We start from the raw sequence: 27,559 nt of genomic DNA, 5'->3' as shown, positions 1-27,559 counted from the left end.
GAATTAATGTCAAACAGCAAAAGCGATAAAGAGAAACTTTGCCTTGTGACTTGTTGTACTTGTCCTAAATTAAAATTGTGGCTTCCAGACAGGCAGGTAACTGTGAAACCACTTTACAAGGAAGTCCTCAAAGCCAAAACTGTTAATTTAATCAAAAAGACGTATTTCCATTCAAATTGATGAAATGCATCTATTTAGCATCTAAAAATATGACAGCAAGTCCAGGTGTTCTTAACACAATCAGCATATAAAATATTCAACAGGTGTCATTTTTGAATAAGAGAAAAGCGTCCAGGACACAGATCCTCTCTGATCGGGTTGTATAAGGGATGATATGTGTGTTTGCTAATCTGGTGGGTGTTATTCAAGAGCTCAACAAACTCAGTGGGCAATAGGATTATCCATCTCATCCCGGCCTAAGTAGGAGACAGATATTTGTGGAACACGCCATTCTTATTTTAATCCTCTATCATACATAATAACAAAGGAGCTATGGTTTTATAATAAAATTCATTCCATTTGGGCCAGAGGCTTTACCGTTCAGGTGTGTTTTATTGCATCATTATTTTTTCCACAGCAAAACTAGAATTTAGATCGTATCTAGACGCATCATAGACGTATACGCAGGACGTATCATGTTTAGTTTAGAAAGCAGCTTTATCTTATTTTGGTCTTTGTAGGTGTTATATAAGATATGATTATGTGGCAGCAGCCTTTTATTTCTGCGTGATCAGGATTTAGACCTCTGGGACACCTTGTTAGCGTAACGTGTGTGTTGTTTAGTGTGTTATTGCCACTGTTGATAAATAATTGTTTAACCTGGTTTTCCTGAATTACTCATCTTTTCATCAAAGCTGTGCCGGAGAACAAAGAACTCAGGTGCCTCTAATCATACCAAGAGCTTGAGTATATTCTTGGTACACTCATTTACAAGTCTGGGGATATGAATATTTAGTTTAATTATTGATTAATCCGCTCAACCTATTTCTAATATTTCGCAATTTTAATAATCCCCAATTTGTAACAATATTGTAAACTTAATGTACATTTGCACTGTTGTACCTAATCCTATTGAGATTATATGAAAATAGGAGTTAGACAAAGACAGACAAAAAGTACATGAACCTACTGTATAAAATACTTGCCCTGCAGCAGCTGGAGCAAAAACCACATGAACAGTGTTCAAGGTTTAAACTGTAATGCTATGACCAAATGAAGAATAGCAATATTAATAATATTAGCATTAGCATTTCACTGTTCCAGCTTTGGCCAAGAGAACAGGAATTTCATTTTAGTTACTAGTGCTGATCAGCTGAGGGCCACTTCAATTTATGGAACAGTGTTACACATGTAAAGGAAGACTGATATTAATAGTTTTGGAAGTATCTTTATTGACCTCTCGATGCCAAAAGACAGAAATACAGGTTCATAAAGAAACGTGATCTTCATAATAAACTCTCGCACACAATTTGTGCTTCCACAGAATGATCTATTTCTTTACAAAATTTTATTTTTAAAGCAAACAAATAGCAGACTGGGATAACAATTAAGGGCTTTTTTAATGGTAAAGTATGAGAGAATATTTTGTTGGCAAAAAATGGTAAAGAGGAACATACTGAGCACAGCATCCTCTTACAACATACATCAACTATTAAGGAATGTGAAGGAGGTGGGGAGGCTTTGTCGTGGTTGTACCAAGCAGAATAAAGAAGACGTCAAGCAAACCTGAATTTTCAGCACACAGGTGCATGTATTTGCATGAGAAGATTTTATTTCAAATCGTTCTTTTCATCGGTGAGTACATAATACAGAAAAGGTAAATATAAGAAAAAGAGTACCAGCTCCCAGATTAAATGTTAGCAGAAAATCCACAAGCATTCATTAATTTAATATGGATTGAAAACCTTATCATTTCAATTTGTAAGTTATTGATGTATACCTACCCAATTTTGGAATTAATTGTGTATAATTTCATGTCTCATTGCACAGCTATGTGTGTTCTCCTTCATCTCCCCATACTACTCACACACTACTACACAGGGGAGAATGAGTAGACATACTCCTCCAACTCTCACATCTTTGAATCATTTGTCTATTAACATGTAAGAGGTAGCACAGTCCATACCAGAGACACACATTCACAGACTTCAATGCAAAAAAAACTGGGAGGCCATAGGGATCACTGTGAGAATCGTACCAGACTAAATCCATCCGACACTCATTAGTTCTCAGCTAATTTTACATTGATTGTGAAGGTCCTGTCACAGTCACGAGTGACATGACCCAGGCTCAAACCAACAACACTTAAATCCTAGAGCACAACCTGCATTCAAGTGGGGACCTTCGTAGTTGAGCCAGCCAGGAGCTGTGAAATCTCATTTACTAATCAGCCCAGAGACTGAGCAATATAGATAAAAAGATAAAATATAGATAAAAATCTAAGACAAGCTTAAGATCATAGTTCTATGTTCAATTTGCATAATTCAACAGTTCTATAAATCAGCATAAAGCATGCAGTAAAGAAAGAAAAACATATATATTGTTCCTCATCATTTCTTAAAATTGAAGATTCAACAGTAAAAAGGCAATGTGTGCAAGATTGTGCCTCCTGATGGTGACGTTCAGATAGCCACACTGTTCTTCACGACAGATGGAAGCATGTAAGTGTATTTCACTTCTGTCCTTTTATTGCGGGACTTTATTTCATCTTCAATCTTCTCCAGGTCAGATCTGAATCTTAAAATCAGATCCTGAGATCTTTTCTGTGTGAAGAGCTTCTCTGGATTGTCTCCCAGTTTAACCTGTGAAAGTGAGGAGGGGAGCAAGTGTAAGTTATCAAAGTACAATATGTTACCAAGATTAGGGTGCTTGATTTTCAGGAGGTTAGAATAGACTAGTCTAGACTTGGCAGAAGTTACATTTTATGTGTTCATAAACACACATACAGCATACATTAAATGGTGATCAAAATGTAATGTTAATAATAATAATAAACTTCATTTTATATAGCGCCTTTAAAGGTGCCTTCTCAAAGCACTTTACAGGATGACAACAACAATAAATAAAAAGAATACACAAGATAAAACACAATTACAATATATAGAGGAGACCATGGATAGTGGTACTAAGAAAAGCAGAGGGGTGAAGAATGGAACCAGTTAAGTAAAGGCTTTTCTGAAAAAGAGGGTTTTGAGTCTGGATTTGAAGGAGTTTAGAGAAGGTGACTCTGATATCCTTGGGGAGAGAGTTCCGGGCATAACAGGAGAAGGCCCTGTCACCCCTAGAGTATAGAGGGGCTTGGGGGACAGTAAGGAGAGCAGAATTAGAAGAGGGAAGGTTGCGAGGTGGGGAGTAGGGCGATAATAGTTCAGACAGGTACTGAGGTGCCAAGCCATGCAGAGCCTTATAGGTGAGAATGAGGATTTTAAAGTCTCCACGGAATTTGACCGGAAGCCAGTGCAAGGACTCCAGGATAGGAGTAATGTGAACACTTGCACTAGACCTGGTCAGGATTCTGGCTGCTGAATTTTGGACATACTGCAGTTTGTTCAGAGTAGATTTAGATACCCCAGCGAGTAGAGCATTACAATAGTGAATTCGAGAGAATACAAATGTGTTGATCAGCTTTTCAGCCACAGTTAATGATAGCATAGGGCGGAGTCTAGCGATATTTCTGAGGTGAAAAAAAGATGTTTTGACAGTATGCTGCACATGTGGGTCGAATGTTAAGCCAGAATCGAATATAACCCCAAGGTTTTTCAATTTTGATTGAAGCTCAAGTACAGAACCATCTACAGATAGGGTGTTACGTCCCAGGGTGTGGTCTGTGTGTCTTTTTTTTTATGTTCCACACTGCTGACCCTTGATTGTTCTCCCTCCCCCATTAGCCCACCATCACACCACTGTTTCAGTATGATGTCATCATCAATTAGCTCTCAGCCAATCAGAACACATCTTATTCAGCATATAACATGGAGGTTTTCTGAAGGAAGAGGCCTTTCGTTTGACTTCGGTCCCGTTTGGTTTTGGTAATCGCTTCGCTTTTGGTTATTGCTTCGGCTTCGGCTTCGGCTTCGGCTTCGGCTTCGGCTTCGGCTTCGGCTTCGTTGGTTTGGTTTGGTTTGGTTTGGTTTGGTTTGGTTTGTGTGTGTGTGTGTGTGTGTATTTTCATATAGCTTTGGCTTTGTTGTTTTGTTGGTTTTTGTTCGTTTGTTTGTGTTTGTCCTTGTTTTGCCATTACCTTGCCCTAACGTGTTACATGTTCAAATTTTGTGTTCTTTTGTACCCTGTTCTTGTTGATTACTCTTGTTTTCCCTTATTTGTATTCCTGGTTCACTTGTGTTTTTGTGTGAACTTTTGGGTTCAAGGTTAGTTTAGGTTGTTGGGTATACCTTACACACTTAATTGATTTTATATTAGTAACACTAGTTTAGTACGGGTGAGTGCCGTTTGTCTTGTATGGTTTTGGGTAGTCAGTGGAGGTTAGCTAGGGTGTTGAAGACGCCGAAGACCGTGTGTTTCGGGTTTTCTTTTGTTGTCAGGTTAGCTTTCCCTCACCTTCCTAGCCAGCTCCATTTTGTTTTCTTTGGCACCACTCTAGTTCCTTACCCTTGTTATCATGCTTCCTAGTCCCTCACCAAAACCCACCTGCTTCCAAAAGAATTATCCTAAATGTTACACCCCTTTATCCCTAGACACTTGGGGTCGTAACATAGGGTTACAGGGCTGGCTTTACGAAGTTGATGGGGGGTGCCAAAAAGCATGATTTCAGTCTTGTCACAGTTAAGATGAAGGAAGTTTTGAGTCATCCAAATTTTTATGTCAGAGATGCAATTAGATAGAATAGAGACAGCCACATCAGTGTCAGGTTTGGTATGGATGTATATTTGAGTATCGTCAGCGTAAAAATGAAAGCTGAGGCCATGTGATCTTAAAAGCTGACCAAGTGGGAACATGTAAATGCTGAAGAGCAAGGGGCCCAGTATTGAGCCCTGAGGAACACCAGACTTAACAATGCCAATTTCAGACCTGTACCCATTAAGAGAGACAAAGTGACAGTGATCAGTGAGGTAAGATTTGAATCATTTGAGAGCAGTGTCAGAAACTCCAAACACAGTCTCAAGATGAGAAAGTAAGATGTTATGGTCAACAGTGTCAAAAGCAGAACTGAGATCAAGAAGGATGAGTATAGAAAGAGAACCAGAATCAGTAGCTATTAGAAGATCGTTGGTGACTTTGACCAGGGCAGTTTCTGTGCTGTGAAGTTGATGGAAGCCAGATTGGAGGGGTTCGAAAAGGTTGTTTGTCATGAGGTGGTTATGTAACTGAAGTGTGACAGCACGTTCTAGAATTTTTGCAAGAAAGGGTCAGTTGGAGATGGGGCGAAAGTTGTTAAGGCTGTCGAGAGCCATGTTAGGCTTTTTTGGCACGGGGGTAATGGCAGCAGTTTTGAGGACCGTTGGTACAACACTAGTGCTCATGGATTGATGTATAATATTGAGGACAGAGAGAAGAGAAACAGGACTGAAATAAAGTGGTGGGAATGGGATCTAAAATAGATGTGGTGGGTTTCATGCATGTAACTAGCTTCTTGAGGGATGCTGAGTCAAGAAGAGAGAAGCTGGAGAGAAGGGAACCAGAGAAGTTGGATGAGGAGGGAGGAGGTGTGGGAATGATATGCGTAGTGGAGAGAATGTGATGCCGGATATTGTCGATCTTAGAACTAAAGAAATCTAAGAATGTGTTGCAAAGTTGTGATGAGGCAGGTAATGTGGTAGGGCAGTTTGGCTTGAGCAGTCTGATGGTGGAGAAAAGATGTCTGGGGTTGTTTTGGTGATTTTCAATGATGTGAGAGAAGTAGGTGGATCTAGCAGACTCTATAGTAACCTTATATTCAGATAAGTAATCTCTCCAAGCCTGATAATGTACATTTAGGCCAGAAAGACGCCACCTACGCTCAATTTTGCGAGAGGCTGCCTTCATGGATCGCAGATGGTCATTGTACCAGGGGGCAGGGCGAGAGAAGGAGATAGTTCGAATATGTTAAGTGCATATTTAAAAAAAAATCTGAATAAAAAGTTGCATTTGGGCAAAACATGCTAATTTAGCTAATTTGTAGCTCAAATAATCATAAAATATTTTGTAAGGTTTGAAAACAAATTAAATGAGACAATTAAATGTTAATTTTAAATTCAATTCATGATATTCCATGTCTATGTATTCTTTGCTTATTCAAGACATTATTTCCCCTTTGATTTTATTTTTTTAATGTTCTAGAACGTATACACTGTAAATACTCTTAAAATATAACTTTTAAATATCTAGATTTGCTTCAAAGGAGGAATGTAGATATTGCCACAATACCTACGTTTCGCCGAGACAGGTAGATCATGAATGTGTTAATAAGTATAACAACTACAGTATGTTGCCACCTCATCTTTGGCAGCAAACAAACCAATTGGGGCTCCAATTGTATCACAAAGTAATTTTTGAAGGATGAGGTTAGCAAATTTGAAAACTAATTTTTCAGCTTGAACAAGTTTTTTTTAACCTTCTGCCCAAATGCAATTGATGTTGATATTCTGATAATGTACGGGATGCACTTATGAATGCTGTCATGAATCATATAGTATGTCATAGACAGAGAGAAAAAGAAATTTCCAGTATCTGGTGTCTATAGTTTTGAGAAACTGTATGTCTGACTGTATGTCTAGATGTTTTACATACATACAGTATATGGCTTTTGATACACCATTCAAACATCACATTTACTGTTGTTCAGACATACTCATACTCCAAAAGTCCCCATATGCTTGCCATGCTTTTGTCTGTGTTGCTCAAAGGGAAGATACTTTCGGCTCCACATCAGTAAAATCCCATTTCATGCCTCTTGGTACTGTATGTCCTTCTCTAGTGTTTTAATGAAAAACTGACTAGAAAAAGAAGATTGCCGTTTCAAGTCAAATACCTTATTAATTCTAATGTATGTGCCTTATAGCTGCATAAATTTCCCGAAAATGACTGAGCTGGAAATAGAGTTAGCTTTTCTAGAGTGTGCACACAATTAACTGTTTCCCCAGGGCCCCAAATATAAGCATATTTCTGAAATACCCTAAACCACAGAGCTACATGGTGATGAAAAATACAAATTAAATATATAATGATATATACTATATAAATTGAATTAATAAACAAATCCTATAATCTAATGGATTTAAGCTTTATAAACACAGCAAAAATGCATATTCCAGTCAACTTTGAAATGTGTAAACAGAGCATGTTACTGTGCAGGAGGGTGAAACTCACTTTCTCAAGGTAAGTGTGGCTTAGCATCCTAGTGACGGCCAGAGTGGTCAAGGTGCTCCTGCTATCAGCTGCGCTGCGGATGACCTCAGAAAAGGGGAGGTCCTGCTTCATGGAGGGTGGAGGTCGGGCCATTGTGAAGGGGGCGTTAGGCATCCAGGAACAATAGTCAAACTTTGAGACAAAACAACAGCATGATTATTGCAAAGTGTCCTTACATGTGTCTGGTGTGTGTGAGTGTGTACACCTCTGCACTTGTGTGTGTATGCCCTGTGATGGACTGTCCCCGCCTTGTGCCAGTTGCTTGCTGTGATAGGCTCCAGCTCCTCTGCCACCCTGAAATGGAAGAAGCATTCGACAATTCCCAAGTAGTCAAGCTCAGTAGGATCTGAGAACAAAAACTGTATGACATCAAAAATTCATGAGCATCCATGAATACAAGTGAGAACATGAACATGAACCGGTTTACACAAGTACATATAGATCAGGTGTGTGTAAAAGGAATCAACCATGCACGAGTCAGAACCTATCAGCTATATATGCTGTAGAATGTAAGGAACTTACAATAAATACAGATGACCTCTGCATTTTTATTCTGTTTTAATGTCACAAATCTTTTGAAGAATGTACATGAATCAAACTGGAGGTGGCACAAAAACAGACATTCTTCAAAGCACACTGAGCCAAACTGAACAGCCAGCCTGTTGTCTCAGGTGAGTGGTACTGGTGGACCAGCATGTGGTGCTCTTCTCTCTGAACCTGAATGTCCTAGGTAATGCCTTAATATAGTGACAGTCTCTTTGCTGTACATGACTGTGCCTGTATTGGAGCAAGAGCTGAGGCTTTGATAAAGCCTCTTCCTTCTCTCCAGTAAATGGGACACACATTGATTGACTGATTGGACTCCTGTGGAATTCCATTCCACAGGCAGAAAAGGGATCATTTGATTGGTCCTGTACTTAACTGGGACATTCCTCAGGAGCAGCAGCAGCCACTATAAGAGCAATCAGTTGCAGAGAGCTGTGTCTAAGTTCCTGTAGTTCAGGGAGGGAAAGTGTGTTTAGTTGTATCCTGAATTGCACAGTGTTAGGAGTGTTTAACTCCTGTGCTTTAACATCTACAGCAGCCGGATCCACCAGTCACTTAACCAGCTGATGCAAGATGATACAAGATGGAAAGCAGAGGCTTTTCATGTCAGCCCACATCTGGAAATCGAGAGCAGGTTCTCTGGCATGCAAACCGGTGGCAGCAGCAGTAAGGAGACAACTGATTGAGAGTAAGAAGAGGGCATTTGTAAGTGTTAAAAAACATAAGCTTTGAGGGGGCTGCTAAGCAACTTGCTACACAGTTATTGTTCAGTATGGACTGAAGAAGTCTCGTGAGGGGCTCAAAATGGAGCCTAGGCTTTTGTTTAGCTTGGTGTTTTAAATTTCTCTTTTCACTATACATGAAGTATAGTTATTCTGTCCTATGGTGACTTTTTACCTTGATGACCCCTTTTAACAGAGTACAGTATGTAACAGGCCTGACCTTAGTTGGCATAATCCAGGGTTAAGATAACCAGGTAGGATTTAACCAGAAGAAAAAAGGATGTTAAAAAAAAGTTACTTTCTGGTTAGTCAAGCCAATCTCACCTGTCCACTGTTGACTGCACTGTGTTGCACTGAGCAGGTGAATATAACCATGGTGAGAAACTTTTTCAGTTTCTGAACAGTGGGGAAGCTTTCTGGAATACCTGAAAGAAATGTTATATTCTGTATTACCACAATGACTTTGCTTTAATATAACACAAGTACACTACTAGTAACAGTGCTGATATGTCTGTGGAAATATCAAGTGTTTTGTGGTTACAACCTCTTTATAACACAGGGAGATGTGCTCTGCCTTGTCCACCTGTCCAAGGCAGGTGCCTCTAACACAGCAGACACTGTTTTTCTCAACTGATTTTTCTGGCCTGTATGTTGGCATCAGAGATTCATATAATGTTTGAATATAATGCAGTCACATAACGGATTGATAAACCATCTAATTGCAGTACCTTAGTCATCTTCGTGATTTAATTACCATGACTTGCAGTAATGAGTATGTAGATTAACAGATATATGTAGCTACTGACACATTTGATAGCATTCCAAGTAATGCTGCAATCCTGGTTTCTCACTTTTTCTCTCCTCTTCTATGTGATAAGGATTATATGAAAAAGGCATGAATTTTCAGATTCAGACAGTTTCTTCCCTATCTGATTACTGAACTCTACCCCTACAACTTACTCAGTTTTTTATTTTCTCAAACTGCTGGTCTTGGGTGTGTTTTAAGTAGTATGTGATTTAACTTGCTCCTGTTCTGTTTGTTTTGGTGATTCCTTAATGTCTTTGTATCAGAGCTTACAAGTAAATAAGCATTTCCTTGCACTTGTGCATATGACATACTGAACTAAAAGGATCAGGAACTGATCTATAATTAACTGAAATTTGAAAATGTGTGCAGCAACAATTAAGCTGCAACAGCCTTTACAAAAAATAAAACAGGTTGCAAGGATTATGTAAACATTTACAGATCTATGAAAGTGATTTCATGAGAAAAGCCAGGTGCTTCTTCCTCCACGGTTATGTGCCATTATCTAATTCAGGTTTACATTTCTGTGTGTCAAAGCCTGGGAGGGAAATTGCCCCCCTGGGGATGAAGAAAGTATTTTGAATTGAAAGTGCACAATTGTTGTGGGTCAAATATTCTGACTGGAGAAATCTGGGTGGTTGTGAATGAAATGCATTTTATTTTATCTGGGTGGATGTGTGCAGCAAGTTTTTTTAAAAATAGTCTGTTCTGAGCATTTATTGTGCATCTTCAGTGTGCATGTATTAATTCCTCAGTTTTATTGTATGATTTGTGGACTGATATTCCTTGCAGTGGTGACTATACAATGCTTGTCAAATGAACTAAATTTGGAAATAAGCCTTTGGAGAGCAGTAGAATTGTGTGCATAACTAGAATTATCGCTGATAATTCCTGCTTCTAAAAATTGTGATGCTCTGTGCCAATATATTTACAGACTCCAGATGATTATAATATCTGTCATTTGCTATTTCACTGGTAATGTACATTAGAAAAACTGAAATGTGAAATTTATAGTGATCTTTACATTTCCAGGTGCCATCAACTGCAAATACAAGGTCAGACAATTCAATTAATTCTTGTTTTGATTTTTTTTTTGTGCAAATCGGCAGTCTGAGGTCAATATGCTTTTTTTCCAGTGGCTGAGCTGTAGGGATCACAAACTTCCCCTAGGGGACAATAAAGCCTGAATTGAATCACTGTGGTTTATTCCATGTTGGAGCAGGACTGGGGACGCCCTCAACATTTGACAGCATCTTGTTTTAATTGGTACATTCAGATATTGATCAAAAAGCTGTATAATTCATTACAACAATTAAACAAAATAGTAAAACTGGGGTTTGGAGCTGTTAATAGTGTATGCACAAATTATGATCTGTAGGGCCCCCATCTCTGATGCTTCTGTCAAACTGGAAATTATATCTCCCCAGTGTTCCAAGTTTTCAAGTTACATTTTAGCCTTTAGTTTTGTGTTTTTATGATTTTTAATGTGGTTCTATTGTCATGCAATTTTTCAACGGCAAGTTGCAGGGTATGCAATTTGCTATAAGTTACATCCGTCTGTGTCCAGTACAACAGATTGTCATGCTCTATCACTCAGTAAAACATTTTCATTTAATGTTTTACTTTAATTGCATCAGTCTGTTAATTTTTACCAAGAAACTAAACCAATTTTTCCCATTGAAAATTAGACACAGTTCCTATTACCTAAAGATAAGTTATTGTAGTAAACTGAGCCATGGACGATAAAAATTGAAGTCGGTGAGGTTTGGAGTTAAATTAGGAGCAACAGGGTACAGGAATAACTCAAGCCCCTAATTAGCGTATAGGCACAAAGTCTTCTAAATTATACTGTAAAATATAAAGCCATGCATACAATATTCTGTTCAAAGTTTATTTAAATTTGAATGTTCCCTTATGTCTTTTAATTCCCCAAGGTTAAAAAGTCAGGGATAGCATAATTTTGTATTGTTACCCACCTGACTGTTCCCTTCCCAGGAACCCATTGGTGAAGATATCCTTTATCCAGGCCTGCAGCTCGGTGTCCTCCAGGACATCTTTGTCTTCCAGGTAGTAATGTTTAAGTATGCCCTCCACAAACCTGACAAGGAAGCACAGAACTTTTTTTTGCAACAATGTGAGTTTAAGTTTTTTATTTTTTATTTTTAAAGCACTGAGTTTAAAACTGTTGTCACATGTTTTGAAGACCTACTGTACGAATAGTTACAAAGGAGAGGATCCACTCAGCCCATCCGGTCTGTTTGGTGATCTAAAGATCCTGTCAGGCCGGTTCTTAAAGGAACCCAGGGAACTGTTACATAAGTCTATAAAGTCCTACAAACCGCTGTGTAAAGATCTTAAAATGTGAATACAGAACAAATCATACTTATCCACATAGTTTTGTACAATATTTAACCCAGAATGTATCTGGTATTTCTTCTCTGCACCGAATCTAGGGCAGTAATATCTTTTTTTTTTGTTATTATTATTTAACATGTTGGCCAAAGTTTTACACATTGTAAATAATGCTGTACTAGTGTTTTATACAATTTTACCACAACATCCATTGATATGAATTCTACATTATGTATCCTTGTTTATATGCTATAATTTGTTTGCCCTTCTAATTTTCCTCCCTTTTCCAGTAGATGTACTGTAAATGATGCATCAACATAAAGTTTCTAACTCCTACTGTACATAACCTCATGTACTGTAGCTTGGAACGTTTTATTCAAAATCCTGTGCTTGTTTACATGAAATGTCTGTTGGGTTTGTCCAGTCATAATAGTCTTTCTGAATCGTAGAAAATTACTTAATGTTCACTAATTCTCCTAATTTGGCATTTGACATAATTTAAAAATATGTCAAGTTTACTATGTATATCAGATAATTGATATAAATTAGGAGAAGTAATGCAGATCCTTGTGGTACTTCACGAAATAAATCACCCCAATTTGAAAACTCACCCCTTAACAGTATTCTATTTTGTATTTATTAACCAGTTTTCAAATTAAAAGCACTACAATCTGAGAATTAATCTTTTATAAGGAAATTTATCACAGGTCTTCTGAGAATCTAAATATACCATATACAGATTCACTCAATCTGAATCAGTGTCAAAACCCATATCTGATGTTAGTTAAATGGCAGCTTCATTTAATCTGTTGTACTACATTAAATCCACTACACCAATCAACTAACAACATACAAATGTAAGCTAAATAAGTACTTGTAAAAAATCTTTGATTTATAATTGTTTTTATAGTGTTTGTCACTAATTTTGTGTATTTATTCAGTGTTTTTTCATATTGCTTTATCTCAAAATACTTTGGTTTCCCTTGCAAGCAATTATAACATCAGTCATTTTAATTATTGGCATTAATATATAATATTATGTTTATTTGCTGTGTAGTGAATTTAAGTGCCTTCACATCAAACTTTGAGTCATTTAAATCACTACTGACTTTTTTTCATTTTTATGGATTTGTTTAAAATACAATTTAAATGTATAATATATATAGTACATAGAAATGCATTATACATTTTAGTCAATCTAAAAAAATTCTAATTTATACACAATTTCCATTAATTCTGTATATAATTAAGTGTTATACAGTATTGACATACAATATTGTATTTGGAGTTGTGTAATCATTGTTTTCAATGAAATTCTCACTACTGTACAGTATGATCAGTGCAGGAAAATTGATGGATTAATAAACTTTTAATTTTTATTATTAAATTAAGATGTGTGACAGCCACACTCAGCTGTGGTACATTAAGGATTCATTGTGCCACCTGATGGTCTTAACAGAATAGTGTAGCTCTGCATCAGGTTATTTAAATTAAAGCAGCAAAACATAATTGTTCTCCATACTGTGGCACTTGCTGCTGTTCCCTGACACATTGTGTTTTAAATGCTTGCATCTGTGTCCTCTATGCTAACTCTTACTGTTCTTGCTTGGTCAAAAAAACAGTTGGGTAGGCATCCCTAAATCCATATTGAGTATTATCCCTCCGATATTTCCATGTATTGATTCTCTAGTTTGTCTTACAAACCTTTTCATAACTATACATGTAATAGAAGTCATTAGAGGTATTGGTCTGTGATTACTTAGGTAACTTTGTTCACCCTTCATATTGATGAGCACTAGATTAGTGATTTTCAAGGGTACCACCACTGTCATTGTTGGACTAATTACATACATTGCTTCTGAATAACTTCTCTCAATTCCTTGAGTACACCTGGTAAGCTATCGGGCCCTAGGAATTCATTCATCTTGACTGCTCCTAGTACCTGAATCACTTCCTGTTTGATCAAACTAATGCAGTCATTGTTGGATTAAGCTTCTGCAAGAACAAGATACATGTGGGTTTTCTGTGTATATACACTCTAATAGCTCTGTACTTTAAGTGCATTAAATTGCATTTCTCATCATGTGTCGGTGTCCTGGCCAAATTTCCCATTGGCCCTTATCAATCATGACCTCCTAATAATCCCCCTCTATGAACTGGCTTCATTACTCTGCTCTCCTCCCCACTGAGAGCTGATGTGTGGTGAGCGTTCTGGCGCACTATGGCTGCCGTCGCATCACCCAGGTGGATGCTGCACATTGGTGGTGGTGGAGGGGAGTCCCCATTACCTGTAAAGCGCTTTGAGTGGAGTGTCCAGAAAAGCGCTATATAAGTGTAAGCAATTATGTGGTTAATCATCTCTTGGTGCTTAAGAACTGAAAAAAATGTATTAGCTCTTCTTAACGAAAGCAGGTTGGAACATGTCTCCCTTAGAGAAAGAGTCCAAATTAATGATGACTACAGCTGTCTTTCTACATCTCTGATCACACAATGCCTGGCAGCCCCACCTGTTGATCGCAGCCCACAGTTTAAGGCCATCATCGCGGTAGTGGTAGTCGGGTATTCGTTCTACCCCACAAGCGGCAATGTCCTCCGGCAGACAGAGGGCACTGTAAGTCAGGGAAGTGAGGGCTCTCTGAAGCACTTCAAACTTCCCCAGTCCTCCAGTGCTGGAGGCCTAGTTGAGAATGAAAACAAGGGATTTTAGTCTAACTTTCATCCAAACAATTTATACTGAATTCCAGCCATGGATTTAGCAGTTATGGAAAACTGTTGTTTTGGCTCCTGGAAAATTTTTAAAAGGCAAAATAGAAATTGCTGTAAAACAAATACAGATGTATTTCTCATAGTAATCTAAAAGATCTGTAATTGGCATTAGGCACTGTATTACTTCAATTTAATTTAGTTAAGCAGGTGAAAGTCACTATTGAAGAACACAAATACTGCAACTTACTTTGTGGTTAGGGGTAAGCGTTTTAAATAAAAATGTTTACTGTAGTATTGTTACATGTTTTTAAAAATTAATATGCTTCTCTAAACAGAGTTTTATGAATTATTAAAGGTGCCTCTTGAAAGGATTATTGAAAAAACGTAAATCACACAGGAAAGCTGAGAGTGCATCCCTTATACCAAAGGGGCTACATAAAGCTGGAATAACATTTCCATTTTAGACTTGAGAGCATTCAGCCACCTAAACTTCAATTTTAGTAATGAACTGGTCTGATTGTTCAACCATTTTAAATGAGTCTTTTGCTTAATATTTTGCATTATATAAATGTTAAATAGGGAATATGACTAGAAGAAATTCATAGGAGTGCAGGTGCAATGGTTATGCAGCAATAGAGACTTACTTTGTCAAAAAGTCCACCTCCTGACACCAAAACATTTCTTGCCATAATATTGATGTGAAGGGTGTATCTCATGTGAGGAATCAGGAGCTTCATATTAACACAAAAAATAAATATATTATCTACATAGGAAAACAAAGACAATAAATATGCCAATGGTGCATTCTTTATTGGCTCAAGACAATTGTCATGAGATTCAGGATGTTTCTTTATTGAAGTGAATGGTAAGCTAGCTTGTTTGATTTGTACAACACTTGATGCAGAATAACAATATTTGGTCTATCGAGTAGATTTTCTGTTTTATGCCCCTTAAGTCTTTCCTTTTGCTGATTCTGTTCCCCAGTTCAAATATTAACACTGTTCTAAGAGGGTAATGAGGATGTTTAAATTGACATTTAGTGAATATGGCATGTTTAAGAGGAGGCATGTTGCAAATTAAAAAAACAAAAAGTAAAATGCTGAAAATAAATATTTAAAGGCTGTCCCTTGTATTGTAATTATTGTATGGTTCACTTGAAACACTTACAAATCAAATCTGTCTCATCAGCAAATTTAATATTAACAGGTAGTCGATTATTATTGTGCATTTACCCATTCCATAGGTTTAAATAAATGAGAAATTCTGCAGTAGAGGGGACCTCCCTGGGGGAGTCTCCATTTTGGCTCAAAAACCCAACAGTGTAGATTTTAAACAAGATGGCCACCTGTTAATTGGAAATGAAGATTTAGACACAACTAGGCCAAGCAATTGTTAGTACTTGGGTGGGCTGGAATTCCACAGGAGAGAAAAGGTTAGGACAGGTCTTTAATGGAATGAGCCATGTCTCTATATGATTATGCAGCCTAGAAGATTCTGGTCAGGAAGAAAGATTCTGTTTGCATCCTGGCTAGAGCTGGGAGGCAGAAATTGGTTCCCCTGTTTTAAGATCGTGACTACTGATGAATCTTATGGTGTATATATTGTATTTGAACATAAATATGCTGACTCAAAGGTGAACAAAAACAGTTAAAACCTTAGAAAACACTTTCTTAGACTACCTGCTTAGACTAAGAAGAAAGTCACTTACACATAAATACAAAATGATTATGACATCTTTTGTCAAAAATACACAGTAACAGTACCTTGAACAAAGGGTGCACTGAGGGTAACTGCCTAAGGGTGGCAACACAGAATACCTCTGCCAACATGTGGGTTCGCAGTAAGTTAGTAACCAACTCGAAATAGTTAAAAAAAGTCAGCACTGGGCACATAGGTCTTCGCCAAGAGCCAGCTGACAGAGTCACTGGGCAGGAATATTGGGTTTTCTGGTCCTGCCTTCTGCTTGAGCTGTAATGAAAAAGATAACATTAACAAGCATAGAGCCAGATCCATACTATTTGATGCACATCCTATGAATGTTTGAAAGATTGTGTATATACACATACTGTATTGTACAAGATAATCCCTTTGTCAGGATTCAACCCATTGAGGCTTAGCAGGTGTGAGCCTCATCGGAACGATCCCTGAAACACTGAAGCAGATTTTGAACAGCAAGTGAGGTTGGCAGCAATGTTTTGCTGAGGCGAACGAGCACTCAGTGTGGAATGAATGAGAAGTCTGAGCTCGTCTGGCCAGAGTGAGCACCAGTGGGGTCTTCCTGGATGAAGATGGGTGGGAGACCTCCTGGGAAAGCTAAGATTGCTACTGGAAGAGGTGTTACTGGGACCAGTAGGGAGCGCTCACCCTGTGGTCTGTGTGTGTCCTAATGTCCTAGTATAGTGATAGAGAGACTATACAGTAAAAAAGGCACCATCCTTCAGGTGAGATGTAAAAATGAGGTCATGACTCTCCATGAGAGTCATTTAAAAATTCCAGGGCATTTCTCAAAAACAGCAGGTGTCCTAGGTACCCTGGTGCCCCAGCCAAATTCCCCCCTGGCCTTTACCAATCACAGTGTCCTAAAATCCGCGTCTATAAACTGGCTTCATCACTCTGCTCTCCCCCTCTCTGACAGCTGGTGTGTGGTGAGCGTACTGGCGCACTTTGGCTACCATTGTCATCCAGGTGCGGGCTACACATTGGTGGTGGTAGTGGAGGGGAGTCCTTATTTCCTGGAAAGGTATTTGAGTGGAGTGTCCAGAAAAGTGTTGTGTATATGTGTGAGAAATAATAAAATGATTATTATTCCTAGAAAACAGAACTGAAAAAATGTAGAGGAATGACCCTCTCCCAAATCACTAGTTAGTGGCATTACTGATAAACTGACAACTGGCATAGCTTTTCTTATTAAAGGTCTTAATATGTCATCTATTTATTGCAAATGGCTTAAGTAGGATTGCTCAGCAGAAAATAACTTAAAATAGAAGGGATAGAACTAAGAGGTGTTTTTTAACAGAAGTTTGGGATGAAGTTGTATTCTAAAGTTGCACTTATGATCACGTACTTCTAATAACTGCCTGATTGCCCACAACTCTGCACACATCTTTTTTGTGGCACTTTTCTAATCTCTTATATTCACCTTTACAAAAAATCTCACCTTTATCATGTTTCCTTTTTACAAACCAGTGCCAGAGTCACTTTCTGAGCTCTTTTGAAACAAGCGGATCTTCAACCTCCAGAAAGGATCTGGTTCTGCTCTTTTCTTTTAGCTCTCATGTTGGCAGCTCACGCAGGAACTCGGAACAGCTGTGGCTGCTTCAACGCTCATCCCTCACTTTCTCTTCTCCCAATCCCACCCTCTCTAGCTCTCCCTCTCGTTTTCTCGCCATTTCAGGTTGAGTGTCCTGCCCACCACATCTGTAGCCCCAGACTATACTTGTTGTTTCATGTCCCCAGTCTCTCATTCCTCTGTTCCCACTGGTGGTCACTCTGGCCAGAAGAGCTCAGACTTCTCATTCATTCCACAAGTGCTGGTCAGTGAAACTTTGTTGCCAGCCTCACTTGTTGTTAGCCCCATGTTCAAAGGGGATCTTTCTGGGGGTGTAGTGATAGCACTGATCTTTGGCCTGCTTTGTCCAGCCAGGTGAGTTAACACAAATTAGGGTATTCTATCCCTTTATATTTGTCCCCTCATTTAGTCTTCATTATAATTGAACCAAACGTCTGAAATGATGTAATTTAACAAATGTTTGGAAGGAAGTCCAGAACTTTGCATTCATCTTTTCTAGCACTTCTCCCCCTACCCCAGCTTCACCATTGCAGCATCCTCCCTGGTTTAGTCGTTATAAGTTTGGGAGGGTCATGACAGTGCCTTCTGCCAGGGGAGTTAAATGCAGAAGTAGGAGGTATGCCGTCACTTTATTAATTGGCTCATTTTGCCGCTATTAGACTTTGACAGTACTAGTGAAATACTTGAGAATACTGTTTGAAATCTACACTTTTAGGTGTTTTAGATGGTAAATTGCATGACGTCTGGCACCTGGATGGCAATGGGCCTCAGGTTTTCTTCACGATCCAAATACAGCAGGCAGAGAGGAGCAGCAAGGAATTGCTTCTGTCTATTGATGGTGTTGGTCTCGATGCCATCGAGCTGCTTATAGTCCACGAGGTAGATATTGCCCTTCTGTAGAAACAAAATAATAAAAGGAGCTAATCTGCGCCCTTTGGGAACTGAAATGAGTTACAGTACTTTATTAAAGACATATTTGGAAATGCAAGGCAAACTGATTATTTCAGTTAATTTTTTTTTAAATGTGCTCAATACATGTATTTACCTCACAAGACAGTGTTTCACATTGGACTGAATACTATTATTTCAGGTAAACAGGTCTAGGATTGGGAGGGCACAGTGAAATGGCAGTTATAATTGAACCAAGGTCTCTGGGTTTGATTCTGGCTTCAGTGTTTGTAAGAACTTTGCATGTTTTACACACTTTGTGTGGGTTTTATCTAGATGCTCTAATGTCTTCCTTCCATCCAATATCTTGATTTGATTGACCATTCTGAACTGTTCCTGTATGTGATGCACTGGAGAGCAGTTGTGTGCACTTAGTCCCACCCTGTGACCCATGCCTCTGTGATAGGCTCCTGCCTGCTGTGATATTCATCAGGAAAAGCAATGCTATAAGCATCGGTTACAATCCAGAAAGGATAATTCTGGATTAAAATTGTTGAGAAATACAGCATGTAATAGGCTTGAGAGAAATTTCCCATCCTGTAGATGTGAGCCTCACACCTGATATGAATTTTTAGACATTCATTAGGTATTTTAACACAGACAGAGTGCTGACAATCAGACTAGGACCTCTTTGGAAAGCTGACAATGAGCTGTGAGAAATAAAGACCAACATTATTCTGATCCTGAAAGCAATCTCTAGAATGAAGGCTGGGATTGGGTCTTCCCTCCTCATATGTTTATGCTGATATGTCCTGTGAACATCAGCATAACAACACGCATATAATGTTCATGTTTATTTTCAGATTTAGTGTGTTTTTGCCGAAAGTACAAAGTTACAAGGCTACTGGTAATCATTATTCAGAAACATGTACTCCTAAATCAACTGTTTACTAAATCTAAACTATTGAAGTAATGCCTGTACATCGGAACAGGTAAAGTTTTATTCCTTCACAACAACGTTTCGGGTGTGGAGCTGAATGTGACACACCTGAAGAAGGCTCCACAGCTGAAACATTCTCTTTTCTTTTCCTTTTAGCACGGAATAAAACTTTACCTGTTCCTTTGCAGCCGACAAATGCTAACACCGCTACCTCCTTGAACTTCTTCATGCCTGTACGTTACACATGTTTTAAGTGCGGTTTGTACTCACCTCCATTTCTTCCTGAAGGCCGCTGGATTTTTCCAGGAATTTATGGACCATCTCATTAGTAACTTGGAAGTTTTGGGGGGATCTCCTTGCACTGTTTGATCAGTATGGGGTTGGTGCCATTTAGATACTGAGACCCAAAAAACCAATCTTTCTTCCAATATTGTTGCACTTTCTCTGTATTGACAACAACATGCTTTTAGTGTAAGAACTTTGTCGGTGCTTTTACTGACATTTTCTGGCTCATGTCAAATGCTGTAACATCGGATGTACTTGAAAAACTGTGAGAAACACAAATGCACTAATTTGTTCCTGCTTACTGTCCTTTTTTATTTTTAAGAAAACTGTAAAACAGTTGCTGGATAGCAGACCCTATTGAGTGAAAACATAAGGACCTATCTGGTGAGGCAGAGCACGGCTTTAGAAAAATTCACATAATTAAAAGCAGTTCAAGATGATTCCTTACCTATTATAAGTACAAAGTATAACACTTTAAGGTATAAAATAATTATTTCAATATTAATTAGTTATATTAACGGGTCTGCATGTGCTCATACACACATTAAGTAACAGTTTAGTAACTGTCCTCAGTAGCTTCAAGCTGATTATTATTATTATGAAATACAGTTTTCAGAATGCAAGGGCAGATACAAAGCCATTTAATAAAGAAATAAATATTCATTTAGGATATTTCATACATGAGACAATTTCTTTCTATAACAATGCTACTCCAGTAATTCAATATAAAAGGGGAATTTTGACTTTCGGGGTACTCTGTGAATTCTAGGTTGCACACCACATCTCCCCCCACTTTGATCCAGTTGTTATACAAGATAGTTATATAAGTGTATCTGTTTTTGTGATGTTTGAACTTTGTCTCCAGATATGGTCATTAAATCAAAGATTCACATTTATAATTTCAGAAATGTGATAATCACATTTTGATAAATATCTGAGCACTGTAATTATACATGGTTACAGACAAGAGGAGTACCTCCTATAATAAAACTAAATGTCTCATTTAATTGCAAATATTAGTGAGTCAGGGCTCCTTCCTGAGCTTTTTGTGACTGTGGCCAAAATCAGTTTTGCCCTATAGAGTACTGTATCATTGTGGTTTAAGAGCCAGCAGTATAAATATACTCTGAAGAAAAATTCTCTAGCAGTATATACTGATTTTATAACTACTTTGTAAAAAGTACATTTTGAGACATGACTGGATTTTATGATTGTTCATTTATTTACCTAATGCTTTTATCCAAAGTGACTTGCATTTATACAGCTGGACATTTTACTGATGCAATCTAAGAGAAATGTCTTCAGCTGGTTTTCCATTTTGAGAATTAGATGTTTGTGCACATAATGACTTTCTCCCTGCCTTTATTATCCAATTATTTCTGTTTAATTTATAATCATGTTTCTGATTCAGAAGCACAGTACCTGACACATCTGTCTTTGTGGAATGGTTGAAAAATTTCTCGTATATCTGCATACTTTGCCAGGGATCCTTATAACAGACGATACTCCAAAGGCCAAGGTCCTTTAGACTGGAAAAATAGATAAAACCATCACACTTGTAACCATTCCAAAACAGTGTGAAACGGCAATAACTAATTGATATTTACAATGTCATATTTTGAGTCAAAACATCATTAACAATCTTACTATGAAACAATTTTAAGCCATACTGAAAGTTTTGCTCACTAGTAGTGTTAGAGAGCAGTAGATTCATACAAAATGGCAGATCTTGTCCAAATTACAGTTCTCGGGAAAACCTGCGACCTTTCGTTATCTGATTGGAGCAACATATAAAAAAAAAATCTTATCTCAATCTGGAGATAAACGAAGTTCCCACGATTTCAACAGAAACCCCTCCTTCTCATTCCCCCAGATCACCTGTCTTCCAATGTTGTTTGTAGGCTTGGGCCAATCCCATCCAGCTGCCTAAGTGTCAGGGGCAGTTTAGAAAATTTGCACCCCTATCCAGACAGCAGCTGCCTTTTAAATTGCCATCCATTCAGCTGTCTTCCCTCATTTGGTCCACAGTTTTCAAAGGAATGTACTGTAACTCAAACATGGTCCAACATCTATTTGTACCCTGCCGTCCAAATGTCAATGGTTCAGTTCTGACCCATGATACTAGTCAACTGTGACTCAGATTTCACCAGTAGCTGAGTTCAACTTAACTGGGTTCAGAGTTTGTGAGAGGTCTCTATTTCTAGTAGTGTGGCACACAGAATATAGGCATATAAGCCATTCACACATGGTAGATTAGAAGGCTCAGGATGTTTTATCACACCTTAACACAAAATATGATCTCTCATGAAGACCTAACTAGACTACTGTATAGTCCCCTCTAAGTTACTTACTGACATCAGCATGAAACTGATTTTAACTCGTAGATGGGCACTATAATGTTCCAAGACTCATTGGTCACTCCCTTTTCACTTGTGTAGAGCCCATACCAGAGGCTCTGTGCTTCCTGCCTTTTAAATGCTACCTAACCAATTTTCTTGCTTCAGATTGTCAAGTGAAGGGGGAAGGCAGGTCATCCTCAGCTGCTTTCTGGGGAAGTTAGATAAGATCTTAGAAGCCATACCTTGTCTGAATATGCTGTCCTCTTACGTACGTGTACAGGCTGTTAAGCAGGTGACTTGGAGAATGTGCTGTGTTAAATAAGTAAACTAGCTGTTACGCTTTGTCAGCTGTAAACTTGTATTCAATGTCTTTGGTGACTGAAAATTGCATCTCTGAAGGCAGGTTCTCCGGCTTCTCACAATCCACATGCTTCGGAAGGTTTTCAGCTCCATTTTCCTTTGAGGTTGTCCATCTGTGTGCGTGACATTAAAAAAGTGGTTAAGGGAGCCAGAACAAGAGCTCGCATTGACAGCCTCGATTTTCCCTTGTTTTTCCAGCATCTTGCATGTCAATTTTCATTCTTATTCAAATCCATCTGACATTATGGGGTCCAGGAGAGAAAACGGACATGATCACCTCCAGATGTGCCAGGATACAGTATCAGGACCTAAAAACTGACGTCAGATCCTTTCATTTGCTGCAGTGATTGGATCACAGCTTCATAAACATATTATTTACTGCACCCATTTCAAATCTGATCAGTATAGTCAGTTCAAGTATAGTAAACCCTTATTTTTCTCAAGTTCTGCATTTACCATCTTTGCCTATTTGTGTGAAATCATTAGTGACCTCTTTATCCACTTTTTATTTTTTCGTGGGGAAAAATTTCATATTCGCTAGCTGCTCAGTAGGGGAGTAAATACAGACACCCACTTGCACATCTTTGTCTCACGGATGTACTTCTGCTGGCCTGCTGGTCTCTGCATATCGTGGTTAACTAACAATTAACAAGTGCATCATAGTTTATGCTTTAGTTATTCGGTTTACAGCGTGAGAATATTGGATGTCCATTGTGTGTTGATCGTATATGAGGTTGCGATTATGTGAGTGTTAAGCTCTGAAATAAATATTAAATAACAAAAAAAAACCCTCCTTGGTCCACCAAGCTATCAAAGTCTCAGTTTTTGTGTTCTCCACAGGAGCAAAAGAGTGGGTTGGTTGAGTAGGAAGGGAATGAGGCTACTGTTGTCTCTCCATTCACACACACCACCCCCACTCTGTAGCAGCCAACAAACCCTGTTTATGTCCAGTCCCTTTAATACCCATGAGGTATTAAGTCCTGTATTTGCAGACTTCAAGGTACAGATGCAGCCATTCAAAACGCGTGGGGTAAAGCGCGGTGGGCGTGTCGCATAAAAATGCAGTATCACGCGGTGTGACGCGTCATTTGACATCATACGGGAAAGTATCCAGAATCACCTTGTAAAACCGCCAGGAGGAGCCAATAAAGCTTAACCTCTCATGTACAGCATTTGAGCTTTTAAATTTAAACTGTGTATTACAGCATGTTAATCATTAGTCATTAAAAAGTTGGTATATTTTATGAAAGCAAGATTGCTCAGTTGGGCAAAAGTACACAACCTACCTTTATCATAAATATTTTAATTATGCAGAAATATTTTATGCATCAAAGCCTTTACCGAAGATATTACTAATAGTATTAATGAATGACTTTGGACAAGCTGTAAACTTAAAGTATCATGCAGGTCCACATTCTTTCTAACCGTCATTTTAAACTAAAAGTCTTTTTTTTTTCATTGACAAACACCACAGCATTTCGTTGAATTAACTAACGAGGACAGGACATTAGCTAGCCAATATGATAAAGGAATAAATGACTTTTTTTGTTCATTTCCTTAGCACATTTGTACAAGCACTTGGAAACTGTCCAATCCCTACTTTGTCAGGCATTTTCTTTTATTATAACAGACATAAAAACTCCCTTGCTTTTAACAGAGCGTTTCATAATTTCTAACAACGAAAATGATTTAAACTGCGACACTTATCATTCAACCAGAGCTCAAAATATCACAAGGATCCTCGAGAGCACAACAAAGACTGTATTTAAAGAAACTTGTATCAGATACATGAGAATCCAAGCTTTTTATCTACGCTTTCTTATCTACACTAAGAAGTAGCCTTTAAAATTTATCACACAGTAAAAAGTCACATTTCTGGGGTGTCCGTATACCAGAGATTATGGTACCGCTTCAGAAGGGTGTCAGCCAGTCAGATTCCAGGACCGGAATCATCTGTTTTATAATCGAGAATATAATACATAATCACGTATCTAAAGAAATTAATAATGATATTAATTTAAGGATCCAAATATCTAAATCTATGTATCTATGTAGTTGGTAGTATTACTGTATTTCACTTTCTTTGTAAACACGTTTTGTTAACACCCGAATCGCAGGTGGATTCTGTTTTTTGGTCTGTTATGGTCTGTAGCTCAAATCCTGCTTAACTAAAAATTAGACACAGGAAGAGTATTATTGGACAATATTGTGAGGCTCTGGCGGAATTTCTCTGTAAACTGAAGAGTTATAGAGGAGACAGGTTGTGTATCGCTTCTTTTGACACGTAAAAAATTCCAATGTCAATGCGACACGGAAGATAACGTGGTATATTGGTTGTTAGTGAAAACATTTAATCATTTAATCTCTTTACTGTGCACATTTTAATCCGCTTAGTATTGAATATTTATATGGAATTTTACCACTAAAGGGAAATTTGAGTAGCTAAGCATAAAACGCAGAGGAGCACAACGAAGGTCATAAAGGTCTTAAACGATATTAATTTAGGAACATAAACATATTATGTAAACTGTATGTTGCTGTTATTGGTATTTTAAAGAAAAAATACACACCGATACTCCATTTATCCCTAAACATTTTAAGTACCAAGGTCTTACATGTGGTTGACCTTCCGACCATATTACTGTAATAATATCTGTATTGCTGTTTCAGTGAGTGTCACATGACTTGCCTCAGTGGCGTCACGGCTTAAGCGACCGATTTACAGTACTGAAGTGTAAGGTCGGGTGTTCAAATCCAGCAATCGCTATGAGTTTTCTTTTAACAAACACTCCTTTGAAAAACTAAAATAGCAAATATTATGGACACTACAGTATATTGACATTTTTTATATTTCAAAATAACACGTTCGTACTGTATGTACAGTACACAGCGGTACAGCAGATTGAACTGTAGGGCGCAAATCCACCTGAGCCCAAAAGCATTCGCCTGGCGCAGAGCGATTTTCATCACTCTCTGCGGGAGTGCTGGCTGTGACGAATTAAACCGGTTTCACAGGTATTTTCAAAGTAGAAGGGGGCGAGATTTCCAGCGAAAGACACCTCCCCCCCCTCAAAACCCCCCCTTTTTTTTGCTTACAGTAGTACTTAAGTACAGTGAGGTTTTACTGTACAGTGGAAATACATGTCAGTGCTTATTTTTCCCAAAGACAAATAATTCTTAAATTGTTTCTTTACTACTAGTGTTGCTTCAATAGCAGCCTTAAAGTAACATGCTTTAGTGTAATATTTCATGACAGCCACACTGTTTTTGAATTAGAAAAAAATGTGACTCTCATTTCTTTCATTTTTGCAACAACTGTTAATCACAATTAGAATAACTTTAATTTTGCTGTTTCAATACTTTTGGAGTGCACCCCAAGTCTTTATTGTCTATTTTTCCACACATTTTCCAAATTCCTTAATTTATTTGTATTTATGATGTTTTTTCCTACCGTTTCTTTTTCACTGTGGGTATAAATAGATAAGGAGAGCACTGTGTGTTTTCACCAGTAAGTGTGACAAACGTAAATCTGTCACTATGAAAGCACTAGAAATAATCCAAACCATCCATTCATCTTCTGCTTTATAGAGTACAGGGTTGCAGGGACCTGGCAAACACCAGGTGCAAGGCAGAATACACCTGGACAGGATGCCAGTGCACACTGATACTAACACAGACATGCACCCACTCACACCTGGGCCAGTTTCCCAAGATCCTTACCAGTACAGTATGTCTTTCGCCTGCGCGAGGAAACTCACATGAAAATAGGGAGAACATACAGTACAAACTCCACACAGGAACTGAACCAAGGGCCCCAGTGCTGCAGGGCTGCAATGCTAACCACTACATCCAAACCACTTTTTAAAACATTGAGAACACATCCAAAATATAATTGCACTTTGATATTTGATCAGTTTGGAAAATCACATAAAAAAGTTAAACTTTCTTAAAATTAACCTACAATGTAAAAGTTCAGTGGAATCAGTTTCAAATGGTCAAAAAGGTCAAAAAAGGCACATCTTGGATGTGTAGAATAGTGGAGATTGATCTTTAAGGGGCTTGTGTTTTCAATGTGACATTGGTAAAAAATTACGTATAGTACCATGAGTGGGTGGTATTCTATAATTAATTGCAATAGTAACTCAAAGTAACTGAAAGCACCCTGTTAATCTGGTTTTCTTACATATATAAACACTGACCTGCAAAGAACAGATGTGATTTGTTGTTTTTAAATACATTTCTCTCCAAGTAACAATAAGAAACAAATATACAATAAGTGTTACTTGTATTTGTTGCGAGTGTGTACTTGTGCAGTTGGGTCCACACTGTTCTGTTTGACTGACCCTGTGATTTGTTCCACCTACCGAAAATTGATTCTGCGGCTCTCCAGTTCACTCCTTCTGTGTTTCTGCAGGAGAGGAAGTTTATCTTCCTGGGGTTTCTTTGCTGGAAAACAGTAGAGGGAATTTTCATGTGTAGCTGTAATTCGTCAAAGCACTATTATCCCCTTTCCTGTAATAACTTTGTTCCGTTAAGGTACTTTAGTACTTCAAGGTATCTAGGATGTAGGGTTTGGGTGTTTGCAGTTTGACAGTATTTAATCGTGCCACCAGATTAGCACCTCTGCACTTGAAAGCAGTACCAAAGAAATTTTAACGACCAAGTTAGTCAGAATCTTGTTTCATCATCTCATCTGAAAGACAGCATCTCCTACAGAAAAGTATTCATCATACTGTGGTATTAGTTTTAGAAACACCTGACTAGGGCACCACCAACATCATATAGAGCAGAGGTTTTTCTTGGTTTTATCACATCAGGGCTACAGCACAGCAACACTGCTGTCATGTTATAGATTATTAAGGGACCCTAAAAAGTAACCATGGAGAAAATTAATTCAATTTCCTGCTACTTGTATATTTTTCAATCTCAGTGAATATATAAAAATGTGATGAACTATTGGCCTGTTTCTATTCAAATAAACAT

The 27,559-nt window shown here is 38.1% G+C and overlaps 1 pseudogene across 1 annotated transcript; it reads right to left on the bottom strand.

Moving 5' to 3' along the window:
- Positions 1–1,750: 1,750 nt before the first annotated feature.
- Positions 1,751–22,548, bottom strand: LOC148810257 (polyunsaturated fatty acid 5-lipoxygenase-like; annotated as a pseudogene). The gene is made up of 11 exons (XR_016086791.1): positions 22,459–22,548; positions 21,300–21,406; positions 19,863–20,036; positions 18,515–18,658; positions 16,239–16,443; positions 15,120–15,206; positions 14,277–14,446; positions 11,394–11,515; positions 8,937–9,037; positions 7,306–7,476; positions 1,751–2,801 (listed from the first exon to the last, which is right to left on the bottom strand). The product of XR_016086791.1 is annotated as a polyunsaturated fatty acid 5-lipoxygenase-like (transcript).
- Between the last annotated feature and the right edge of the window lie 5,011 nt (positions 22,549–27,559).

The sequence above is a fragment of the Atractosteus spatula genome, unplaced genomic scaffold (assembly GCF_055471065.1).
Source record: "Atractosteus spatula isolate fAtrSpa1 unplaced genomic scaffold, fAtrSpa1.hap1 Scaffold_1, whole genome shotgun sequence".
Taxonomy (NCBI): domain Eukaryota; kingdom Metazoa; phylum Chordata; class Actinopteri; order Semionotiformes; family Lepisosteidae; genus Atractosteus; species Atractosteus spatula.
The sequence above is the reverse complement of the archived record's forward strand: the minus strand, read 5'-3'. Positions and strand labels throughout refer to the sequence as shown.